Source organism: Castor canadensis, chromosome 14 (genome assembly GCF_047511655.1).
Source record: "Castor canadensis chromosome 14, mCasCan1.hap1v2, whole genome shotgun sequence".
Taxonomy (NCBI): Eukaryota; Metazoa; Chordata; class Mammalia; order Rodentia; family Castoridae; genus Castor; species Castor canadensis.
Window position 1 is genome coordinate 99,514,196 of NC_133399.1, and position 22,075 is coordinate 99,536,270.

General features: G+C 39.0%; 2 pseudogenes; one reads left to right on the forward strand and one right to left on the reverse strand.

The window, feature by feature from the left end:
• Positions 1-235: 235 nt before the first annotated feature.
• On the forward strand, positions 236-982 carry LOC109695296 (proteasome subunit alpha type-6 pseudogene; annotated as a pseudogene).
• Positions 983-10,737: 9,755 nt separating this feature from the next.
• On the reverse strand, positions 10,738-11,238 carry LOC109695288 (mediator of RNA polymerase II transcription subunit 28 pseudogene; annotated as a pseudogene).
• Positions 11,239-22,075: the final 10,837 nt, after the last annotated feature.

Consider the following 22,075-nt stretch of genomic DNA (forward strand, 5'->3'; position numbering starts at 1 on the left):
AATAACTCTAGGATGTTTCTGAAGGAGCTTCTACAGAATTCAGTCCACCTAAAAGTGAAAACAGAAAGGATGACACTAATAAGAATAACTGAGGAAAATGTACACACATGCATACACACACACACACACATACACATACACACACATACACACACACACACCACTTTTTTAAAGAAGTAAATTCAAATTATAAGATTAAATTTAAGACTGTGCTTGAAGTAGTGAGTACATCAATATGTCCTGTGGTTCCAGTGCTGGTTTTGAGTGCCACGTTACCATTTCTGTTTTTGCTTGAGGGTGGGCTCTACCAAGCAGAATAAGCAGAATATACTTTTAAGGCTATTAACCAGCGTTGCCTTACATCAGTAGCTCTCAGAGGGAAGCATTGTGCAGTAATTGTCACACAGAAGAAAGTATGTGACAAATCGTTGGATTCTGGCTCAGTGACTCACTTGTTAAGATAACTAAAAGCATTGGCCGTGTGGTGACTGAAACGATGGCTGACAGCAGATCCCAGGCACAGATCACACTGTGAAGCAGCTAATTGGAAATACAAGAATGCCCATTAGGCTCCTGTGGACTTGCTACATAAAAGAATTGCTGATGTTTCTCGTCTACCACAAAGTGTTGAAATGAGGCCACTTGGTTGGTGTATGATTTTATCTCATATAGATAGAAAACAAGTCTCCCAGGTATATAAGTGTGATCCTACAGGTTATTACTCTGAATTTAAAGCCACTGTAGCAGGAGATAGATAAACAGAGTCAATCAGTTTTCTTGAAAATAAGAATGAAGGAGAAATTTGAGTGGACATTTGAACACAATATAAATTGCAAATACATGCCTGTCAACTGTTCTATCAATTGATTTCAATCCTTTAGAAATACAAGTTGGAGTGGTTGCATTTGAAAATCCTAAACTAAGGATTCTTACAGGAGCAGAGTTCAACATTCACCTTATTAGTGTAGCAGAGAAAGACTAAACAATGTCATTAGTTCACCAAATCTGTGATGCTATTTGTCTGCATGTTAAGTAATAACAAACCAATATTCTAGAGACCCCTTGATTGGAAAAGAAACCTCTCCCACTCCTCTGACCACTGAAGTGGTTAGGACTCTATATAAATAAAGACAGTGGTGCTAGGGGCATAGCTCAAGTGGTAGAGCACCTGCCTAGGAAGTGTTGTGAGGTCCTGGGCTTGACCCCAGTACCACTAAATAAATAAATAAATAAATAAATAAATAAATATAAAAACAGTGCTGAAAAGACTGTTTATGAATGCTCACAAGGTTGAGATCATAAGTTTGGATACTGGATATATTTATAACTTTTCAGCTCTACATTCAAATTTATTGGGTTTTTTTCCAATCTCAAATTATATAAATTTTTCTTCATCCTCCAACATGTATAAACTTTGGAACATACAATGTTAAGGCTTTTAATTTTTTTTAGTTATTTTTATTGTGACAAATCACAGATAACAAAGTTTACCATCTCAATTCTTATTAAATGTTCAGTAGTTTTAAGTTATTCACATTTTTGTGCAATCACCACCAACAACCATCTCCAGAATTCTTTTCATGATGCAAAACAAAAATACTATACCCACTAAACAACAACTCACTTCTCCTCTTCCCCCAGCTCCTGGAAACCACTGCTACATTTTCTTCGTCTGTGATTTTACTGCTCTCATACTTCATATAGATGGAATCATAATCATACAGCATTTGTGTCTGTGACTGGCTTATTTCACTTAGCACGATGTCTCCAACACTCATTCATTTGTAGCACATGTCAGAATTTCCTTCTCTTTTAAGGCTGAATACTATTCCACTGCACATATTTATTACAGTTAACCTGTCCGTTTCTGGACATCTAGGTAGCTTTTGCATTTAACTCTTGTGAGCAATGCAGCTGTGAAAAGGGATGTGTGCAAATATCTCTTCAAGTCTCTACTTTTGATTTTTTTATTAAAGGTCCAGAAGATTGAATTGCTGGATAATTTGGTAAGTCTATGCTTAATTCATTTTCAAAAAATCACCAGATTGTTTTCACAAGCATGTAAGAGCTCTAATTTCTTTGCACACATTCATGGAGAATGCATTAATTTCCATTTTTTATATTAGGAACTAATATAAAGGATATGAGATGGTGTCTCATTGCAACATTGATTTGTATTTCCTGAAGATCAGTGAAATTGAGCACCTTTCCATGTGCTCCCTGGCTCTCCGTGCATGCATCTGCTTTCGAGGAAGGTCTATTCAAGTTCTTTGCCCATTTTTGATGGAATTGTCTGTTTTGTTGTTAAGTTTTAGTTTTCTATATATTCTGAATATTAATCCCTCACCAGATATGGGTTCTACAAACACGCTCTGTCATTATGTAGCTTGCTTTTTTACACTGTAAGTATCTTTTGATGCACAAAAATTTAAATTTTCTCAAAGTCCAATTTGTTAATTTTTTTGTTGCTGTCTATACCTTTAGAGTCATATCCAAGAAATCATTGCCAAATTCAAATTATTACTCCATTTTCTTCTAAGAGTTTTATAGTCTTCAGCCTTTACATTTAGGTGGTAAATCCATTTTTAGTTAATTGTATATTTGCTGTAATAGATAAGGATTTATCTTTGCTCCCTTGTATGTGGGTGTCCAGTTTTTGTAGCAAGATTGTTGAAAGGTCAATCCTGTCCCCACTGAATGATCTTGCCCCCCTGACGAAAGTGTTCTAGCCCTGTATGTGAGTGTTCATCCCCAGTGTATCCCAGCAACACTCCCATGTCCCTGTGCAGTGTCACACCACCCCAATCATCACAGCTGCACAGTAAGTTCCAAAACTAGGAAGTATGAATCCTCCAGGCTTGTTCTTCTTTTTAAAGATTGTTTTGAGCACTCAGGGTTTCTTGAAGCTCCATCTGAATTGTAAGATGGCCTTTTCTGTTTCTGTAAAAAGAAGTGCCATTGGGATTTTGATAGAGATTACATTGAATTAAATAGATCACTTTGGAGTACTGACAGAGAAAATATGGATTTGGCCTATAAATAAGGAGAGGATATCACTAATTAAAAATTTTCCAACAAAGGAAAGGTCTGAACTTGATAGCTTCTCTGGTGAATTCCACTAAACATTCAAAGAAGAACTGACATCAATTATTTTCAAACTTCCTAATTCTTCCTATGAAGCCAGCATTACTCTGATATCAAAGTCAGACAAAGACACTACAAGAAAAGAAAACTACAGACAATTATATCTAACAAACATCAATGCAAAAATCCTAAAGAAAATACTAACTAACTGAATTCAGCAGCATTTTATAAGGATTTTACCTCATGACCCAGTGGAACTTTATCCTGGAATGCAAGGATGGTTCAGCATATGAAAACGAGTAAGATTCCTGACTTAGTAATTTTTTGAAGACACAGAACTAAAGTGTTACATTTCTCAAACAGAGATAGGGAAGAAAACACAGCCATACAGCCAAATCAAGGAATGGGTCTTTCCCACTCTTCCCATCTTTCTTTGTTCCTTTCTCTCCAAAAATGGAGATGTTGGTATCTGGGGAAATGGAGCAACAAGAAGGATGTGCTATGTGAAGGCTTTGCCTGCTGTCTGAATAAGCCAGGGTAGGGTGTGTGTGCGCGTGCATGTATGTGTGCGCATGTGTGTGGGTGCATGTGTGTGTTGTGAGGGGATACAAAGATGATAGGCATCTTACAGAAGGAAAGCATTCCATTCTTTAATATTGCCATGGCCCAAGAGAGCAGGACAAAGATCTGTACTTCATTACAACTAAATGCAGCACCAGTTCCTGCCCTGGATCCTGAACCAGAAAGGATCTTAGTTGTTGAGACTACTAGAAAGCAAGTTTGGGTAAGCAGAAAAAATAGAATGGAGTCTTTGGATTGGATGCTTAGCAAGATGTATATTCTGATTGGGATGACTATAGAGTGGTATTATGTGGAAGTTTTTCTTCCTAGAGACATAACACTCTAGCTTTTAGAGGTGATGGGGCACTAAGTGTGTGTGCATGTACACACATGTGTTAGTCAGTTTTTTGTCACTGTGACAAAGTACCTGAGAAAACCAACTTAAAGAAGGAACAGTTTGCTTTGGCTGGTTTCAGACTAAGGTTGGCTGGCTCCATCACTTTGAACTTGAGGCAAGGCAGAATATAATGGTGGCAGAAACCTGTGGTGGAAGAGGCTGCTTACTTCATGGCAGCCAGGAAGGAAAGGTAGGGGAAGAAGGGAGAGAGGGCTAGGAGAGTGGCTCAAGCAGTAGAGTGCTTGACTAGCATGTGCAAAGGCCTGAGTTCAAACCCCAGCACAGAAGAAGAAGAAGAAGAAAGAGGAGGAAGAGGAGAAGGAGAAGGAGAAGAAGGAGAGAGAACATGCCTGGGGATAAAATATACCCTTCAAGGGCATGCCCCCAAACTTCCTAGTCCATTTATAAATTCATCACTGGATTAACCCATAAGTGAAGTTAGAGCTAGGTGATCCAGTTACCTCTTAAGGCCCCACCTTTGAACACTGCTGTTTAAGGATTAAGATTGGGTCTTCAGGGAATATTTCATATCCAAGACACAACACTGTATACATATATATGTATATAGAGAGGATAAGGAGGAGGAAAAGAGGGAAGAGGGTGTATTATTCTTGGCAACTTTTCTGTAGATTTGAAACTATTTCCAAATTTAAAATAATAAACACAATAATAAAAAAATTGTCTTAGGGAAAAAGTAACACAGGAACAAAAAATCATGACTCAGATAATAACTAAGTCTCATAAGTAAGAACAAGAATTTCAAATTAGTCAAAACAAAAACAAATACTTTTAAAGGGTGCTGAGATTAAGTCTTGGAATTAAAATAAATTATTTTATTCATCTAATCTTTTATTTTTGAACACCACCATGTGGCCTGGCAGCACTGTTTCAGGTGCTGGACTAGATACAAGGATGAGTAAGATCTCACATCCTGCATGAGCTTGTCCTAGAAACCTTAACTGGGGGGCAACAGGAGATGCCAGAAAAGACAGAGAGCAGACCACACATGCACCAAGGTGGGGCCAGGTAGCCTGGGTGCTCTGATGGAGACACACCAGCACCCCCCACCTCCAGTGCATTTTTTATATACAGGGGCAACAAGAGGCAGATAGGCAGATCTCAGCAGGGAGCATGACATTGTATTCATTAGGAATAGGAGGAACCTGTGACAGCTTCTCTGAACTTAAACATTAAAGGAGAAAACAGCTGTACTGCATCTTGTCCATTTCTGCAGCTGAGGTTGTGCCAATTCAAGCGTGCAAATTACTGGGCATAACTATACTTTCTCCCTTCTGCAGTTTGGGGCTGAGCCAAACTCAAACACGCACCTTACTCAATACACCTGTAGGCTCCCCAAAATAAGACATGAACCTGACCTTTTGGGATATCAGAGTCCAATGAAGGAAATGGGTGTGCATACACAGTGTTAGAAATTAGGGGTTCCAGCCAAGGTGACAAGGGGTCCATGCTTTAATCGTCCCCCTCCAGGAAAAGATACAGCAATTGCAAGGTGGAGGAGGGGGAAGAAAGAGAGAAAGAGAGAGAGAGATTGAGTGCTGAGCTGAAAAGGCAGATGAACATTTCTGATTTCTGTGGGTCAGGAACTGGACAGTGGCCAGGCTTGAAGAAACAATTTTCTGGGCTGGGTAACAGGAGCAGTGGCCAGAGTTGAGACCCTGCCAGGAAAAGTGGACTAAGAAAACAAGTCATCTCTCAAGCAGAAGGGCTGGGCTTTGGGGGCAGGAGGATCTCCCTGAGCCAAGCTCCCTGATTGAGGCCAGGGACCAGATGGGGATTCTCCATACCACTGAAGCAAGTTAGGAGCAAAAGGGAAGCTTGAACTGGACAATTATGAGAGTATAGGATCAGGGAGAAGGGAAGTCATGAGCACACATTGTTCTGATGCTTTCCATACATTAACTCATTTCATTCTCTCATATCCCTACCAGGGAAGAGCACTTCAACACTGAGCAGGCTATCACTTTTCCAAAAGGTGGCACCACTGGTAAGAGGCAGAGATAGTTTTAAACCAGTTTTCTTAAGTACCACAGATTCTCTTAAAGTTGATTGGTGGAAATTTTAGCTTGCTTCCCATTCCACTATGAGTTAAAATGATCTAGGTTCCATTAAATATTTTATTCTGGATAGGTGGTTAGCTAGGGATACAAATTGGTAGTTACAGTCGTGCCCCCTTTTCCTCAAGGGATATATTCCAAGGGGATGCCTGAAGCCATAAGTAGTGCCACACATTATATAGACTATCAATTTGTCTATACAGACACACCTATGATGAAATTTAATTTATAAATTAGGCACAGTAAGAGAGTGACAATAAGTAATAACAAAATAGGACAGTTATAATAATATACTATAATGAAAGTTCTGTGAATGTGGTCTTGCTCTCTCAAAATATCATATTGTACTACACTCATCCTTCTGATGATATGATGTGAGGTGACACAAAGCCTATGTGCTAAGATGATGAAAGGTAAATAACATGACATTATGATGTAACATTAGGCGGCTTCATACGGGTTAGGTTACTTGAACATAAGCACTGCAACCCTGCCACAGTCGATCTGGTAACTGAGCTACTCAGTGACTACTGGGCAGGTAGCACATACAGTGTAGACACACTGGGCAAAGGGATGATTCCCATTCCAGGCAGAACAGAGCATTAGGGCATGAGATTTCATCTTGAGACACAAAACAGTGCACAATTTAAAACTTATAAATTGTTTATTTCTGGAAATTTCCATTCAATATTTTCACACTGCAATTGAAAATAAAAACAAAATACAAATGACATGTGATAACGAAGCATTATTGCAATGTTTAGTTGGCAGTTTTACTTAAGTGCTAAATAAAGAAGTGGTGTCTCCTATTGTCTGTGACATCCTGGATTTTATAAAATGTGCTGTTTCCTTTAATTCATAGTTCTGGACTAGGGATTGGTTCTGTGACATCACCTTTGATAGCTTCAATTGATACTGAGGATAAGAATGAACCCAACTCAACATTTAAAAATCTACTTCTCATTTGGAGATTTATAGGGCCAGATGGAGGCAATCACACAACTGGGAGTCAGAAAGAGGTGAGTCCGGGGCCAAAATGGAGTGAGAAAGAGAAAATAAAAATCTCAGAATGAGCCTGTCACCCAGCATGCCAGGGCCTGTGACATTTAATAAAGTAGCCTAGCTATGAGACTGATGCTCAGCTTATGGAACAGTATGAAAAATACTTACAATAAGGACATTTATGATGTCCAAAAGAGAGAAACAAAGATCTAAATGAAATTGTTTTGAAAGATAGCAAAACATGAAAATTAATTCTTAAAATTGAATAATTTTGAATAAATTTAAATATGAATAGAATAATAATAGTTAATGCTTATTGCACTAAGAATTATTTTAAATGTCTTATGCAAATTGGATTTCTTAGTAGTCATAAACACTATGAGGTAATTACTATTGTTCCCATTTTAGAGATGAAGCAAGTAAGACCCAAAGAAGCTAGTAATTTGTCCAAGCCCTATAGGTAATGAATAAGTAAGTCTGTCAGCAGAACCCTCATTCTTAAGAACACCTTATTCTGCCTATGTGTAGATTGTGAATGGACAGCTGAATAGAGAATTTGTGAATTGGAAGATCAGAAAATTGAAATAAATCCAAACTCAATATAGCACAAAGAAGACAAAGAGTAAATAGAATCTGTAAAAGATGGAGAGGGCCCAAGGATCTGTTAGGAGCTATAGCAGGATACAATGAAGGAAGTGGTGGAGAAATACTTAATAAAAATTTCCCAAAATTGGATAACATGGATTCTCCGATGGAAAGTTTTCAACAATGGAAAGGATGAGATGCAGAGCGTTAGGGAAAAAGCAAATCTTCATGCTGCCAGAAACAAAGGGCAAATTACTCACGAAGAACTGGTCATAGAGCACAAGTCTCATTAGCTCCAATAAGTGGCAAGGGAGTAGTATTTTAAAGTGTTGAAGGAAAATAGTGGTTGATAAGATTTTGTGCCCAGAAAGTGTACCATTACATTTTATTTATTTATTTATTTATTTAGAGTAGGGTTAGGAATAACATTAGGGTTAGTCCTAGGGTTAGAGTAAGAGCTAGTGTTGGATTAGGGTTAAATTTAGGTAATGGCTATGGTTTAGAGCTAGTTGTAGCCCGAGGCTTAGATTTTGGTCAAGGTTAGGATGAAGTCTAAGACTAGAGTTAGGATAGGTTTAAGTCTAGTAATAGCATTAGGGCTAGGGTTAGGATAGGGTTATTCTAGGTTAACTTTAGGGATATTCCAAGTCTTAGATTCAGGGGAAGTCTTTTGTTAGGTTTAATGCTAGAGCCAGTATTAACATTAGGCTTATTCTAGGGACCATTACATTTTAGATGCAAGATAGAGAATTCATCAAGATAATTGATCAACTGATACTAAATGTTCTTATATGAAGGAGGCAGAGACAGATTCAGCAATAGACACATAAGAAAAAGATTATGAAGACAAAAGCAAAAATTAGAGTGGTATGGCCACAAGCCAAGGAATTCTGGTAGCCACCCAAAGTTGGCAAGGGAGGATTTTCCACTAGAGTCTCTGTAGGGAATTCAGCCCTGCCCTCTATCTTAATTTTTCACTTCTGTTTTTTTTTTTTCTCTCTCTCTCTCTCTCTCTAACTATCTATCTTTCTCTCCATGATCATGCTATGCTACATACCCAGGCTGGCCTTGAATTCATTATGTAGCCCAGTCTGGCCTCAAACTCAAAATCATTCTGCAATCAGAAAAATGCAAATAAAAACTATAGTGAAACATTTCATATCTTACATATTGGCAAAGATTAAGAAGTCTGATGCTGCTGGTTTTGAAGAAGATGTAGACAAATGGAAGCTCTACAATGTCGCAAGTTAGAATTAAACTCATACAAAAAGATTGCCGAGAAGGTTGGCAATAAAGTTTCAGTATGCATGTGTCCTGGTTTATACCTCTACATTTCTATCCTAAAGAAAATATTATATAGAGATATGTAAATATGTTCATCCTAATGTTGACTTAGTAATAAAAAACAAATAGCAATCTAAATTAAAAGGAAAGTAGATTAATAAATTGCACTATAATATCCAAAATGATACTAGACAGCATGTATCAATGTGGATGAATATAAAAAACTCGAGTACAAAAGGAAGGTGCAGAAGTTGTACACGGTGTGCCACCATTAATATATCATTTCCAAACCTGCGAAGCTATATATTTATGGTCAGATAAATGATGAAAAATTTAAATCGTATGCCTTGGTACAGTTAATATACACTAACAAATTTTTTTTAAAAGATAATACATGATTTCACGTATTCAAGGGGAACAGTGCATAATGCTCACGGGGATTCATAAGTCACTGAACTGGAAAAGGGTAGTGACAGAGTCCTGTGCCCAGAGACAAGGTAGGAAGGACGTTTGGAGGCTTCGCGGACCTCGTAGCATCCAGGCCAGTGAATGTCATTGTGTGTGCAGAAGGGGCTTCAAGGCTACAGGGAACATGGACCAAGAACCTTAGCCACAAACTCACCCAACGGTGGAGTGTTTATTTGGGGTAAAGGGATGTAATCTAGGGGAAGGCGTTATAAAACAGTAAAAGGAAAAGTTCATCCAAGAGGGCAAAACACCCTCCCCACACAGAGGCTCCACAGCTCTAAGTAGCTGAGGTCACTCTGCAGGTTGCCCCGACCCTGAGGCTCTCGGAATCAAACCCATGGACAAGAATCTTCCTTAAGGAAACTATCTCTGCCCCCAAAAGTAACCTATCACATGCAAACAAAACTCAAAACTAAGAGACAATCAGGGTAAGAAGGCGTTAACCCCTTATACTTTGACAGTACCCCAACTGTCCTGAGGGCTGGCTCATTTCTTACACCAACTTATTACGTCATGCTAATACATTCCCCTCAAAATGAGTAATGACACAAAATATCAACTCTCCCCGAATATAAGCCAACATCAACTTAAGGATCCTCCTATAGTGTTACTACACTACCCTAGCATATCCTAACCCTGTTTCACCTTTACAAACTCTCTGCACTCTGCATTGCTCTACATTACATTGCTGCATTAGATTCCTCTTCTTGAGGTAGTTCAAAGTCTTGAAACACAGCAAATTTCAGTATTTTTGTACACTTCCCTGGATGAGTAGTTATCATAAAAGATCTATACTCAAACTCTTTTCCCCCTGATTCTCAGACTACTATAATTTTTCCCTTAGATCATAAACTAATATAACAAAAGGAAGTAAAAAGTCACACAAAAATAAATTTAAAGCAAAAACAAAAAATAATTAAAACAAAGAATCTGTGTCTTCACACTAACAGTCTAAATTCTGCCAAAGGCAAAACACTTACTTGGCTTATCAAACCTACAGACTTTTTATAATGTACTCAAGAAGTCAACACTTGGGAGACTGAGGCAAGAACATCCAGAGTTCAAAGCCAGACTGGGCTACAGAGAAACCCTGTCTTACAAAAAAAAAAAAAAAAAGAAATTAATAACTCATAAAAATAAGGGGAAAATTCTAGGTTGCCACATAAAACTAACATCAACACATTCACCACCTAAGAGTTCTTCCAAAATGCCATGTTCACCAGAAGGGATGTTTGGCAAAACTGTCTGCATCGGCTGCCTTGCAGGCCAGAATGACTGCCCTTAGGTCTGCTTAAGAGGTGTGGGGATATTGGCAGGCGCTGCTCAGGGTGGGCCAGGGAGCCCTGAGGGATGTCAGCTGGCTTTTTGTGCTGCACACTGATGTCCACCAGCACCTGCGGCCAGTGCCTTAGCTTTGCAGGTGCTTCTGGACCAGAGCATCTTCCCGTTGCAATTCATTCCTAGTTCTGATACATCCTCTTTGATAACTTGTTCTGGTTTCTGGACAGACAACTGCAATCTTTTTTGTAGGAAAAAACATTCTGTCTGACTTGCAATGTCCAGAAACTTCTGGATACACTGATCAACACCAGTTCAAATTTCTCCCTGATCAGTGTCATTGACATAGTCCTGACTCACAAGAGAGGCAAAGCAATCCTGGAATGATGACTTCAATCATCCAAGGTACTATTTGAACTTCTGGCTGGGTAGTCCCTACAGAGGTGTGTGTGGTGGGGGGGCAGGTGGCTGTCTGCAGAACATTCCACCCAGCGGAGCTGCCATGTTTGCAATGGCGGGAGATACAGTAATAAAATTTTTAAAGTAAAACTTCATTTAAATCATTACAAATACTCAATTCATGGCAGCAGTTAGCTTAGAGAGAGAGAAAGATGGAGGGAAGGAAGTGAGAGGAACGGAATGAAGCTTGGGAAATATCTGTAATATACTCATAAGAAAACACTGACACAAAGATGGCAGAATGTTAAGGAATGTTTAAATTCATTAAGGGATATATGAATACATATGTGCTTATTTTTCTATTTGAAGTACTTCACAATGAAAATCTAGAAGAATAAAAGTGAATATAAAATACAGTGGGGCATTTTCATATCAAAATGTAAAGAGAGTACAAAAGATAGTATTATGTCTTCCTCCTTGATTTTTATTTTTAGAGACCTTGGAAGCTCTTGGCAGAAGTAGCTTTACATGAGTTTGATACCAAGGGCACCGGGAGCTGGGCAGTGACCAGAGATGGAATTTGGCAAAGGCAGGACAAATAATCTCTGAGCATGAGGGGAGGTGGATATGCCAGCCCTGAGGTATCGTGTGGTCTTCTCTTACTTTAAAAGACATTCCAAAACATGACTCAAACAAATACTTTCAACAACTGCTTGTTGTTGCTGCTGTTTTTTTTGTGTACTTCTTTTCCAGATAACTTGGAAGGGACAGGGATGTTATCTGGGCTCTCTAGAGACTGGAACCAGATATGTGAGGAAAGAGACACTGACTCCAAGTCAGTGAGAGGCTATGAGACATGGAGGGAGAATCCACACCACAGTCAGGAAAACATGGATCCGGTCTTAACTACCTGGCAGCTACAATTTCGTCAACTCTCACCTACAAAATAAAGGAACAAATTCTCTAAGGTCACTTTTGAAGTGAACATGCTATTGCTGCCTCTTAGCATTGTTGTGACTTTTATACTTGAAATGAATCCACAAAATAGACTATTTTTCCCTGTATGGGGTTTGGACTCAGGTCTTCATACTTGCTAAGCAGTCACTCTACCTTGAATCACGCCTCCAGCCCTTTTTGCACTGGTTATTTTTGAGATGGGGGTCTCACTTTATATCCAGGCTGGCCGGGACCATGACCCTCTAATGCATGCTACCCACATTAGGTGGGATAACAGGCATGCACCACCATAGCCAACTTTTACTGGTCGAGATGGGGTCTTGTGAACTTCTTGCCTGGGTTGGCCTGGAACCATTGATCCCCCCCATTCTCTGCCTCCTGCTGAGCTGAGATTATAGCAGTGAACTGCCAGTGCACACCTATTTTTATTTTCAGTAAGACTCTCCAGTGGTAAATGAAAAGTGAGTGAAAAGTGAGAAGACTAGATTATGAACTAGAAGACTAGATTATGAGATGGAAACTCTGTTTCTGCTTCTTCTTTTCTTTTTTTTGTGGTACTTGGACTTGAATTCAGGGCCTTCACCTTGAGCCACTCTGCCAGACCTTTGTGTGTGTGTGTGTGTGTATGTGTGTGTGTGTGTGTGTGTGTTAAGTATTTTCAAGATAGGGTCTTGTGAACTATTTGCCCGGGTTGTCTTCGAACTGTGATCCTCCTGATCTCTGCCTCCTGAGTAGCTAGGATTATAGGGATGAGCCACTAGCATCTGGCCTGTTTCTGCTTTTTTTTTTTTTTTTTTTTAATTTTATCCTCACTGTCTGGATTGTCATTGAGAAATTAGAAGAACCACATTAAAACTTTCCATAAGGGATAATGACATGTGTTTTGAGGGTAAAAGGATAAAATTGGAGGACATCATGTTAAGTGAAGTAAGCCAGGTTCAGAAAGACATATTTTCTCTCATATGTGGAAGATAGATCCAAAAGAATAACATATTCACAAAAATAAGCATTTTCATATACAAACTCATTTGTAGAACATGTTTGTAACAGTGGAACTGCTCTGTGGAACTCGGAGAGGAGGGGGAGGAAAAGAGAATGATGGAGCATCGGTAACATTGTGTGGAGGTAGAAGATATAAGGACGTGTACTGAAAGCTGTTGAAAAATGGTGGGGCGGTAAAGGGCTAAAGGAGAGTAATGGAAGGGGTTGAACAGACCAAGTAAAGTCTACCCACAGTTGACAGACATTGAGAAACCACTTTAATCATAGCTTAAATGTTAATAATGAAAGACAGAACTGTAAAATAGGTACAGTGGGAGGTACTAACATGACGGGGAGGGTGAAGGAAGGAGATTATGGTGAGGGTATATGGTTGATGGACTTCATATACCTATATCAAATAGAACAAAGAAACCTTTTACAATTGCTTTAAGTGGGGTGTGGAGGGGGTAGAGAGGAAAAGACAATGTGGGCGATGTAACTAATGTACAACAGAAGCCTAATCAGAATTGTCACTATGAATCCCCCCTGTATAACAAATATATCCTAAAAAAATTATAATAAAAGAACTTTCAAAGATGACAACCCTCCATTCGTGGAATTAGGTCTCATGATTTTTATAGAATATTTTTGATATTTTAAAGTCATATTAAGAAAATTCTAGAAGGGCTGGCAGAATGGCTCAAGTGGTAGCGTGCCTACCTAGCAAGTGTGAGATCCTGAGTTCAAACCCCAGTACTGCTAAAAAAAAAAAGAAAAGAAAATTCTAGAAGACCTCTACCCAGAGAAGGAAACATTTGAATTAGTACCATGGAAGCGAACCTGAGGAAATGGCTAGGCTAATCAGCTGAATTGCTCGTTCATGTGTTGAGTCTCCAGGGAAAGAGGTAACAATCTATGGGATATCTGTGACTCAGATCTTTGACTGCACCTAAACATCCACCCTGTCCTTGCTTGTTTCATTAATATAAACACTGGAGTTTCAGCAGGGCTTTTGGCTTCCCAGACCCTTCACTGTTTTTCTCAGCTTCCTTTGAAGCTAAATATGGGGTCTGACCAATATGTGCAAATAGAAAGTATAAGAGCAATTCTAGGTATCACATTTTAAAATAGTAAGTACTGTGTCCTATACTTTCTCTTTCCCCTTCCTGCAGGTTGAGATGCAGATGTGGCACTAGTAATGCAGCTGCGGCTTTGTGAAGAATGACTACTTGAGGACCAGGATGGATGATCAAGATAGGCGCTTAGGCAACTGAATGATTGGTGGAGCACAGCCACTCCACCAAAAGCTCACCTGTGGGCTGTTATGTGGAGAGAGAGAAAAATCCATCTTGTTTGTGCTTCAAAGATGTCGATCTTTGTTATATTAATTTAATCCATGCCCTAATTAATACAATGACTCAAGGAGCTTGAGTTTTTAACAGAGATCCCAAAGGAAATGGAAACTTTTATCAAAGATCTGTGACTGCCACAAAAATCAGGAACAAATACTAGCTTGAATCTGAACACAAGAAAACAATCAGGAAAGTCCATATAAAAGGGCATTCTGCAGAATAACTGCCCTGGATCCCTTTAAAATGTGTCATCAAAAGATTTTTTTCAAAGTCTGGATACCAGATTAAAGGAGCATAATGGTCCCTTGTGACAACTAGATACAATGCATGGCTCTAAATTGAACCCTGTCTAAAAAATTATATGTAAGGCGTCATTGATACATTGGAAAAATTAGAATATGGAAAGAATATTGATTAATAAAATAGTAACAATGTTACATTCCCTTAGACTTTGTAACTGTACTGTGGCTATGTAGGATAATGTAAGAAACACATACTGAAATATTTGGGACTAAATTGTTTAATATCAGAAACTTATTTCCAAATGGTTTAGCAAATGAAAAATCACAGTAATAATAATACTAATGTCTACATGTAGCTAAATAGTAACAATTTGTGAATGTACATTAATTTACATGAAGAGTATATTGATATTCTTTGCACTATTCTTACAATTTTTCTGCAGATTTGAAATTTCAAAAAATAAGACATTTGGAAAATGTACATGAATCTAAAAGCATAAGAATATCTTTCAGTCATTGCAGTACAGAAAATATTCTTAAAAGAGACACACTTGAAAATGATTACAAAAGACAAGATTGATGTATTTCAGTATATAACAATGAAGAAGTTCCATTCATCAAAAGAAACTCTAATCCTCCCTTAATTTTTCCCAAAGTACTTCCATGTCCTTGCGTACTGTATGATTTAATTATTTAATATATTGCTAGTTACTAGACTGTCTTTGTTAGAAATGTAGACACCACAAAGACAAGGATTTTTGTGTGTTTTGTTTACTGGTTTGTTTCTAATGCCTACAATAATGTAAGCACATTGTAGGCACTCAATAAATATATGTTGAATTGATTACTGAAGGAATAAATGAATGAAGTTGGATAGGCAATGAGTTTCGTGATCAAATTCCAATTATAATTAAATTATAAGTATTGTGGCTAAGTGACATGGGTAGAATCTGGTTTTCCCCAAGAATTCTGCAACTGTAACTCAATCACAGCATTTCACCCTGTCAGTCACTCAGTCCTGAGTATTGCTCTGGTGACAGATTGCCTGATGCTCTCATTAGTTAATCACAAAACAATGATCTTAGAGAAGCTGTGTAAATTCACGAGGCTCCAGTTTTCTCACTTTTAAAATAGGGGGAAATAATAGTGAACACTTCCTAGTGTTGGCATGAATGGTACACAGGATAACACACATAAACAAAGAGGTGGCCTGTTCCAGTACTCGAGAATGTGAGAGGCTGTGAGAGGCATCACAAGCCCTGCCCATCTCTCCATCAGCATCTGTACTGCTCCCCTTCATGTTTTGTTAATACTGTCACCCTAAAATTTTTCCTGAATACTCATGCTCTCTCCCACCTCCAGGTCTTTATCCATGTTACTCCCACTAATTAGAACTGCTCTCCCCTAATTTAAAAATCTAATTGCAACCCATTGTACACCTCTCATCTCAGGAATCTTTCCCTTGGGGGAACCCCGCTCCACCCCGGTTTAGTATAAGTGTCCTCCCATGTGCTCATGTAGCTCCTCCTGACCCAATAATAATTTTCAAATATTTATTGAATGAATGAATTGTGGCACCATTGTCAACATAATTAGGCAGCTTCCTAAATTTCCTCACCTGACAGAAATGGAGAAGCTGAGAAACTAGAAGAGGCTAAATGCTGCTAAGGACTATTTTCCTTCTTTCTCACCCTTACAGCACTTCCTGCGTTGTCCTCATCCTTCCTACCCATGTCTTACTAGCCCAGGGTAAAGAGAACCACTACATCATTTGTGGATTAATTCCCCAAAATGGGCCTTACTCTCTGGCTTGGAGAAATACCACATTTCAGAAGGAGTTATGGATAGTCCAGTGTGTGCATGTGCATGTCTGGGTGTGTGTGTTAAGACCTTCTTCACAAAAAGTGCTCAGGAAAATTTCCTGCCCATACTCAAAGCTCTGGGATTTGGATCTGTTGGAAAGCTAACAACCACCCAGCTCATGCTACCATTTTGTTTCCTCATGAATCTCAGAGCCACCTGACACCTGGTTGATAATGTCTTTCTTAACATCAGGTATGAGTATCCATGGCACATTGGAGTAAAGCAGGATCTGCCTCCCTTTCACTGTAACCTTGACAGGAAGTGGCTTTAAAGATGACCGATTGCCTGGAGGCAGAAAAAATGTTGGCAAGAGAGCGTGTTTCCCTCTAGCCGCCTCATTCCCTCCACTGCTCTGGCTTGGTTCCTACTCCCCGTGTCATAAACACATTGTCCTCTCTCCCCTTTGAGTACAGCTGGTGTCATCTGTTTGCCTTCCAGGGCAGTCACCCAAGCTTCAAGGACTCACAGTCTGTACTCAGACCATCTTTTGAGTATCTGAGGTAGGGCACACAGATTCCCTGGGAGCTGAGCTCTGTGACTTCAAAGGGTCAGCATGTCTGAAGGATAAAATAAAGCTTGCTTCTCACAAAATGTTTGTAAGGGTAAATTGTAATAAATGTTAGTCACAAACGCTGAGCACAATATCAAACACAAATGTGCCGTAGGAGAGAATGTGAAATTAGAGGAGAGAGAAGCTGCCTGTCCAAAAATCAACAAAATTCCAGGGTTATCTACTCCATGATGCTAATTCTTTCATCAGAATTTGTTACATTTGGTTCAAGAAGTAATTAATGACCAAAAATTATATACCAGTAATACGTAACATGCCATAAGATATACATATACATACATTTTTACAAGGACAAATGAAGCCTGGATTTTCTTGAGAAATGTAAGGACCAGTTAGTCCAGCCATAATCCACCATTATCATTCTATTGGCAAAAGCTCTGGTATTTTCCCTCCTTCAGCTAGAGGTTATCCATTTCTTTAACAAATTTGTTTCCCTTATCAGGAATCTTTCATCGAATGGTGAGTTGACTCTTGTTGATTTTGGTGGCACAATTGGAATGAGGTATTTAGGATGTTTATATCCATTTCTTGGCCTATAAACTCCCAGGTATAGTCTAACAGCATTGGTTTGCATTACTTATGTCTAAGTGTGACAGAAGTATCTTTATACCTAACCATACCGAAGCTTTTGTGTCATTTCCTGACCATTTAAATAACTTTATGGAGATGTTCCTACAATGCAGTCCTATATCTTAGCAGTTTGAATTGTCTACTTAAAAATTTCAACATCTCAATGATAATTCTATTCTTTGAAGAGTGTCCTTTTTGAAAGGATTTTGTAAAAAGAAAGTCCCATAATGAGAAACTGTAATTTGAAAATAGTATAAACAGAGGCAATAAGAGCTTAGGAACCAGACCAAATTAAAACTGTTCTACTTGTTCCACTTACTCTGTATGTGAACTTGATCAAAATCCTTCTGAAACACAGTTTTCTTAGCAGCAGTATCAGTCAGCTTTTCATAACTATAACAAAATACTAACATAGGCTACTTATGAAGTAAGAGAGGTTTTAGATCATAGATTTGGAGACTCAAAGTCCAACATTAAGCAGCTCCATAGGTTTGGCCTCTGGTGAGGGTGCTATATTCTGACACATCATGGTGAGAACACATGCCACACTTTGAACCAGAGAAGAGAAAGAAAGACCAAGATCCTAAAATCCCCCTTGAAGACACACCCACGATGACCTAAATACGTCTCACTAGTTCGCACTTCCTAAAAGTTCTACAACCTCCCACTGTGCCATTTCTTAACATTTGGACCTTTGGTAACATTCAATATCCAAACCTTAGTAGCAGCAAAAATGGAGCAACAAATCTCACTGTACAGAGAAGTGAGGACTCAAAAATAATGCTCAAAACATATTTAGACAGCACTCAGAGCATTAATACTACTTCCTGCAATGTGCTGGAAGCACAATGTGCTTCCTTGTGCTCTCCTGTATTACATGGCAACTACTAGCCATTTGTGCCAACTGAGTCTCTGCAAAGTGCAACTAAGGAATTGATTTTTCAACTGAATTTAATTAAATTTAAATGCTCTCATATAGCTATTGTATTATACATCATTAGTCTAAGTTGTGGTAGATCCTCAACACATGATAGCCGTTAATATGATTAATAAGGAGAAGTTTGGATTCCCCATCCCAAGATGGTCTAAAACAAAAAAATAAAACAAACAAGCAAACTCCTACAGAAAACAAGAATCTCCTTAAAGCTCTCTGAGATTTTCCATGAGACCTCATGACATATTAACCTAAGAACATCTGGTGGGTCTTTCAGACCATCTCTGGGTCCATTCCATACCCATGAACACAGAAGCTCCACCAGGATTTCCCTTCCTTACTCACAGCTGGCATGGCCACCTCTGCTGCTATTATGTCAAATGTGGAATAAGAAAGGGTCCTGAGCTCCTAAATCAAGAACCACAAATCTCCTAACGCTGAAACCACCCAGCTAATAAGAATCCTTTTAAAAGTCCTTGAGAAAGAATGCATTCAGTTGGTGTTTAAGATCAACTCCATCCAGAAGCTCATAAACTAAGTTTCTGAATGCCTCTTCTGACGCATACTTCCCTACTTCCACTTTGGTCACCTTGTCATCAAACACAAAACAAACTTCAAGACTATTTAGTCCTGCCAGCAAATACTGCTGCAAGTAATTTTATCATACATTTCTCAATAGTAACTCTATGCCAGTTTCTAAAAATACTAACCCTTTAGGGCCAGGTGGCCTTGGAGACCTCATGGTCTGAGTAACTTGGACTTCAGAAACTCTAACCTCTCTAAACTCCAATGACCATCTAGCCATGAAGAGATGGGTTAAATCATGGAAATTCCTTTGTTTATAGACTTAAATCTTGATTTTGTAGTCTGAGCAATTAAGGTTGATTCTAAAATGTAGCAATTAAAAGAGAATAAGCTAGAGATGTGTAGCAAGCTTTGCAAACCAGACATAGAGTCAAGGATACATTAGAATTTTCTAGCAATCCCAAATAATTGCAGAAAACAATGAGAAATTAGCCAGAACCTTGAGCAAGTATGAAAGCAAAAGCAAGGTGGACATAAAGCTAGAGGCAAACATATTCTTTGATGCCTGCAAACTGATAGTGAGTAGGCACAAGACCACAGTGGAATCACCAATGATAGCATGCTGACACTGCTGGGATCTTAGGGATGATCTGTTCGTTCTACAGAGAAAACTGAAGCCCACCAAAGTTGTGATTTTCCCACAGTCATGCAATTAGCTAACAGCAGCTCAGAACTGGGATCTTCTGGCTCTCCGTTCTAGCATTTACCAGGACTGGGGATGGTGCTCAATGGAAGAATGTTTGCTTCACGGGCATGAAGCCTTGGGTTCGACTCTTGGCACTGAAAAAAAAAAGGAAAGAAAAGAAAGAAGCTTTCTTCTCCAATAAACCAGAAAATTGTACAATCTGGGATTGAATCATTTCCTTCCTCGTGGACAATGACACTTGGGGTGAGGTACCCTTCCTTACTCATGAACTCCTTCACCCAGTCCATGGTTTTTCAGCAGTCCCAGAACTCAAGGGAAGGCAGCTGTGTGGGTGGACTCATGATTCACATCAGCATTTGGAGCCCCACCTACTCACTGCGTTCTACTACACCAAATTTAAGACTCCCTCCTAGTAGGAACCAAAAAAAGTGTTCAGCCCCCCAAAGATGCACTGCTTCCTGAGCAGATGCCTGAGAATCATCGGATGATGCAGAATCTGTGGTTTACTTGTGAAGGATGTAGTCATGACAACAGAATCCTAACTTCCCTATGCAGGAGTTCCTGATCCACTCTCTGCAAAGGCAAATTCCTGCTACAGGACCACAGATTTTAAAAACAAGAGTACTCACCACATTCCAGGCATGCTCCTGGTCTGTGATGCTAAGAAGGTACTAGAGAGAATCAGGTGTAAAGGTTAACTTAAGAGTTCTTTTATTCACTCCAGGAACACTCTTGAGGATGTATCAAGTATCAAGTTCTGTTTTATTTTTTAGGCTGTACTGGAGTTTGAACTCAAGGCTTCACACTTGCTAGGCAGGTATTCTACTATATGAGCCATAACTCCAGCCCTTGTTTCTCTGGTTATTTTTAAAATAGGGTCTCACTTTTTGTCTGGGCCAGTCTGGACTGAGATCCTCCGATTTACACTTCCCACTGTAGCTAGGATGACAGGCATGCACCACCCGGCCCAGCTTTTTGTATTGAGTTGGGGTCTCACAAACTTTTTTATCTGGGCTGACCTGGAACCACAATCCTGACCTCAACCTCCCAAGTGGCTAGGATTTACAGGTGTGAATTCTAGCATTTACCAGGGCTGGGGTACCAGGCCAGGTTTCATATTCTATTTTTAAAATACTAAGTTTGGACACCAGATTTAATAGTAATGGAGTGCTCTGTTTGGTGAAGATATAGCTTGCTTGGATGGTGTCATGTTGCCCTACATCTATAATCCCAGACCACATTGCTGGCAAAGGCTGGTTTGAATTTTGATATTAATTTGTGTATATTTACTTTTCCTTTTCTAGAATATAATTGCTTCAGAGTAAGGTTTGGAGACTTCTTCATGATAAAAGAATAAAAGATCGGAGAATCTGTTAGCAGTTGCTGGAGACCAGTAATGTTGGTGGCTACCACTGTAATTCAGTTCAGTTTAGCAAGCACTTGGAGATTATCTACTGTGTTCAGAGAACACACAAGATTCTACCTTCAGTGGTTTTCTTATAGGAATTTCATGTTTCTCAAAATTCAGCAGTGTGGGCCATTTTTCCCAAAAATGTATGTTTTTCTCAATTGAAACTAGTAATAGATAAGGAGAAATCCTGTGAAAGCACATTCAGGTCTCAAAGTGGAATATTGTAGAAAACACTCAGGATTGTAACATCAGTTGGTTTGTTACAGGAGGCACATGTTTCTCTGAAATGAGGCGGTATAGGCCTGTTTTTCCCAAAACTGAGTGTTTTACCCAATTCTAATGGTAATAGATAGGGAGGAATCCTCTGACATGCACGCTCAGTTTTCAAAGGGGAACATTGAAGAGAACACTCACACGTTAACTCCTATCACAAAACCATTGAAATTAGAATCTCGAGTGTTCTCTGCCCATTTTCAATAAGGAAAACATTCATTTTAGTGGAAAAAGGCCTACATTGCTGAATTTCAGAGAAATATTAACTCCCATAACAAATGATATAAGTTAGACTCTTGAGTGTTCTCTACAATTTTCCCCTTTCACAATTGAGTGTGCCTTTCACAGGATTCCTCCCTATCTATCAGTAGTTTCAATAGGGAAAAACATACATTTTTGGGAAATTGGTTATACTGCTGAATTTCAGGGAAACATGTAAATCCTATAACAAACCACTGAAGGTAGAATCTTGAAGGTTGTCTGCAATTTTCGCCTTTGAGAAAGGAGCAAGCATGTCAGAGGATTACTCCCTACCTATCACTGTTTTCAATTGGGAC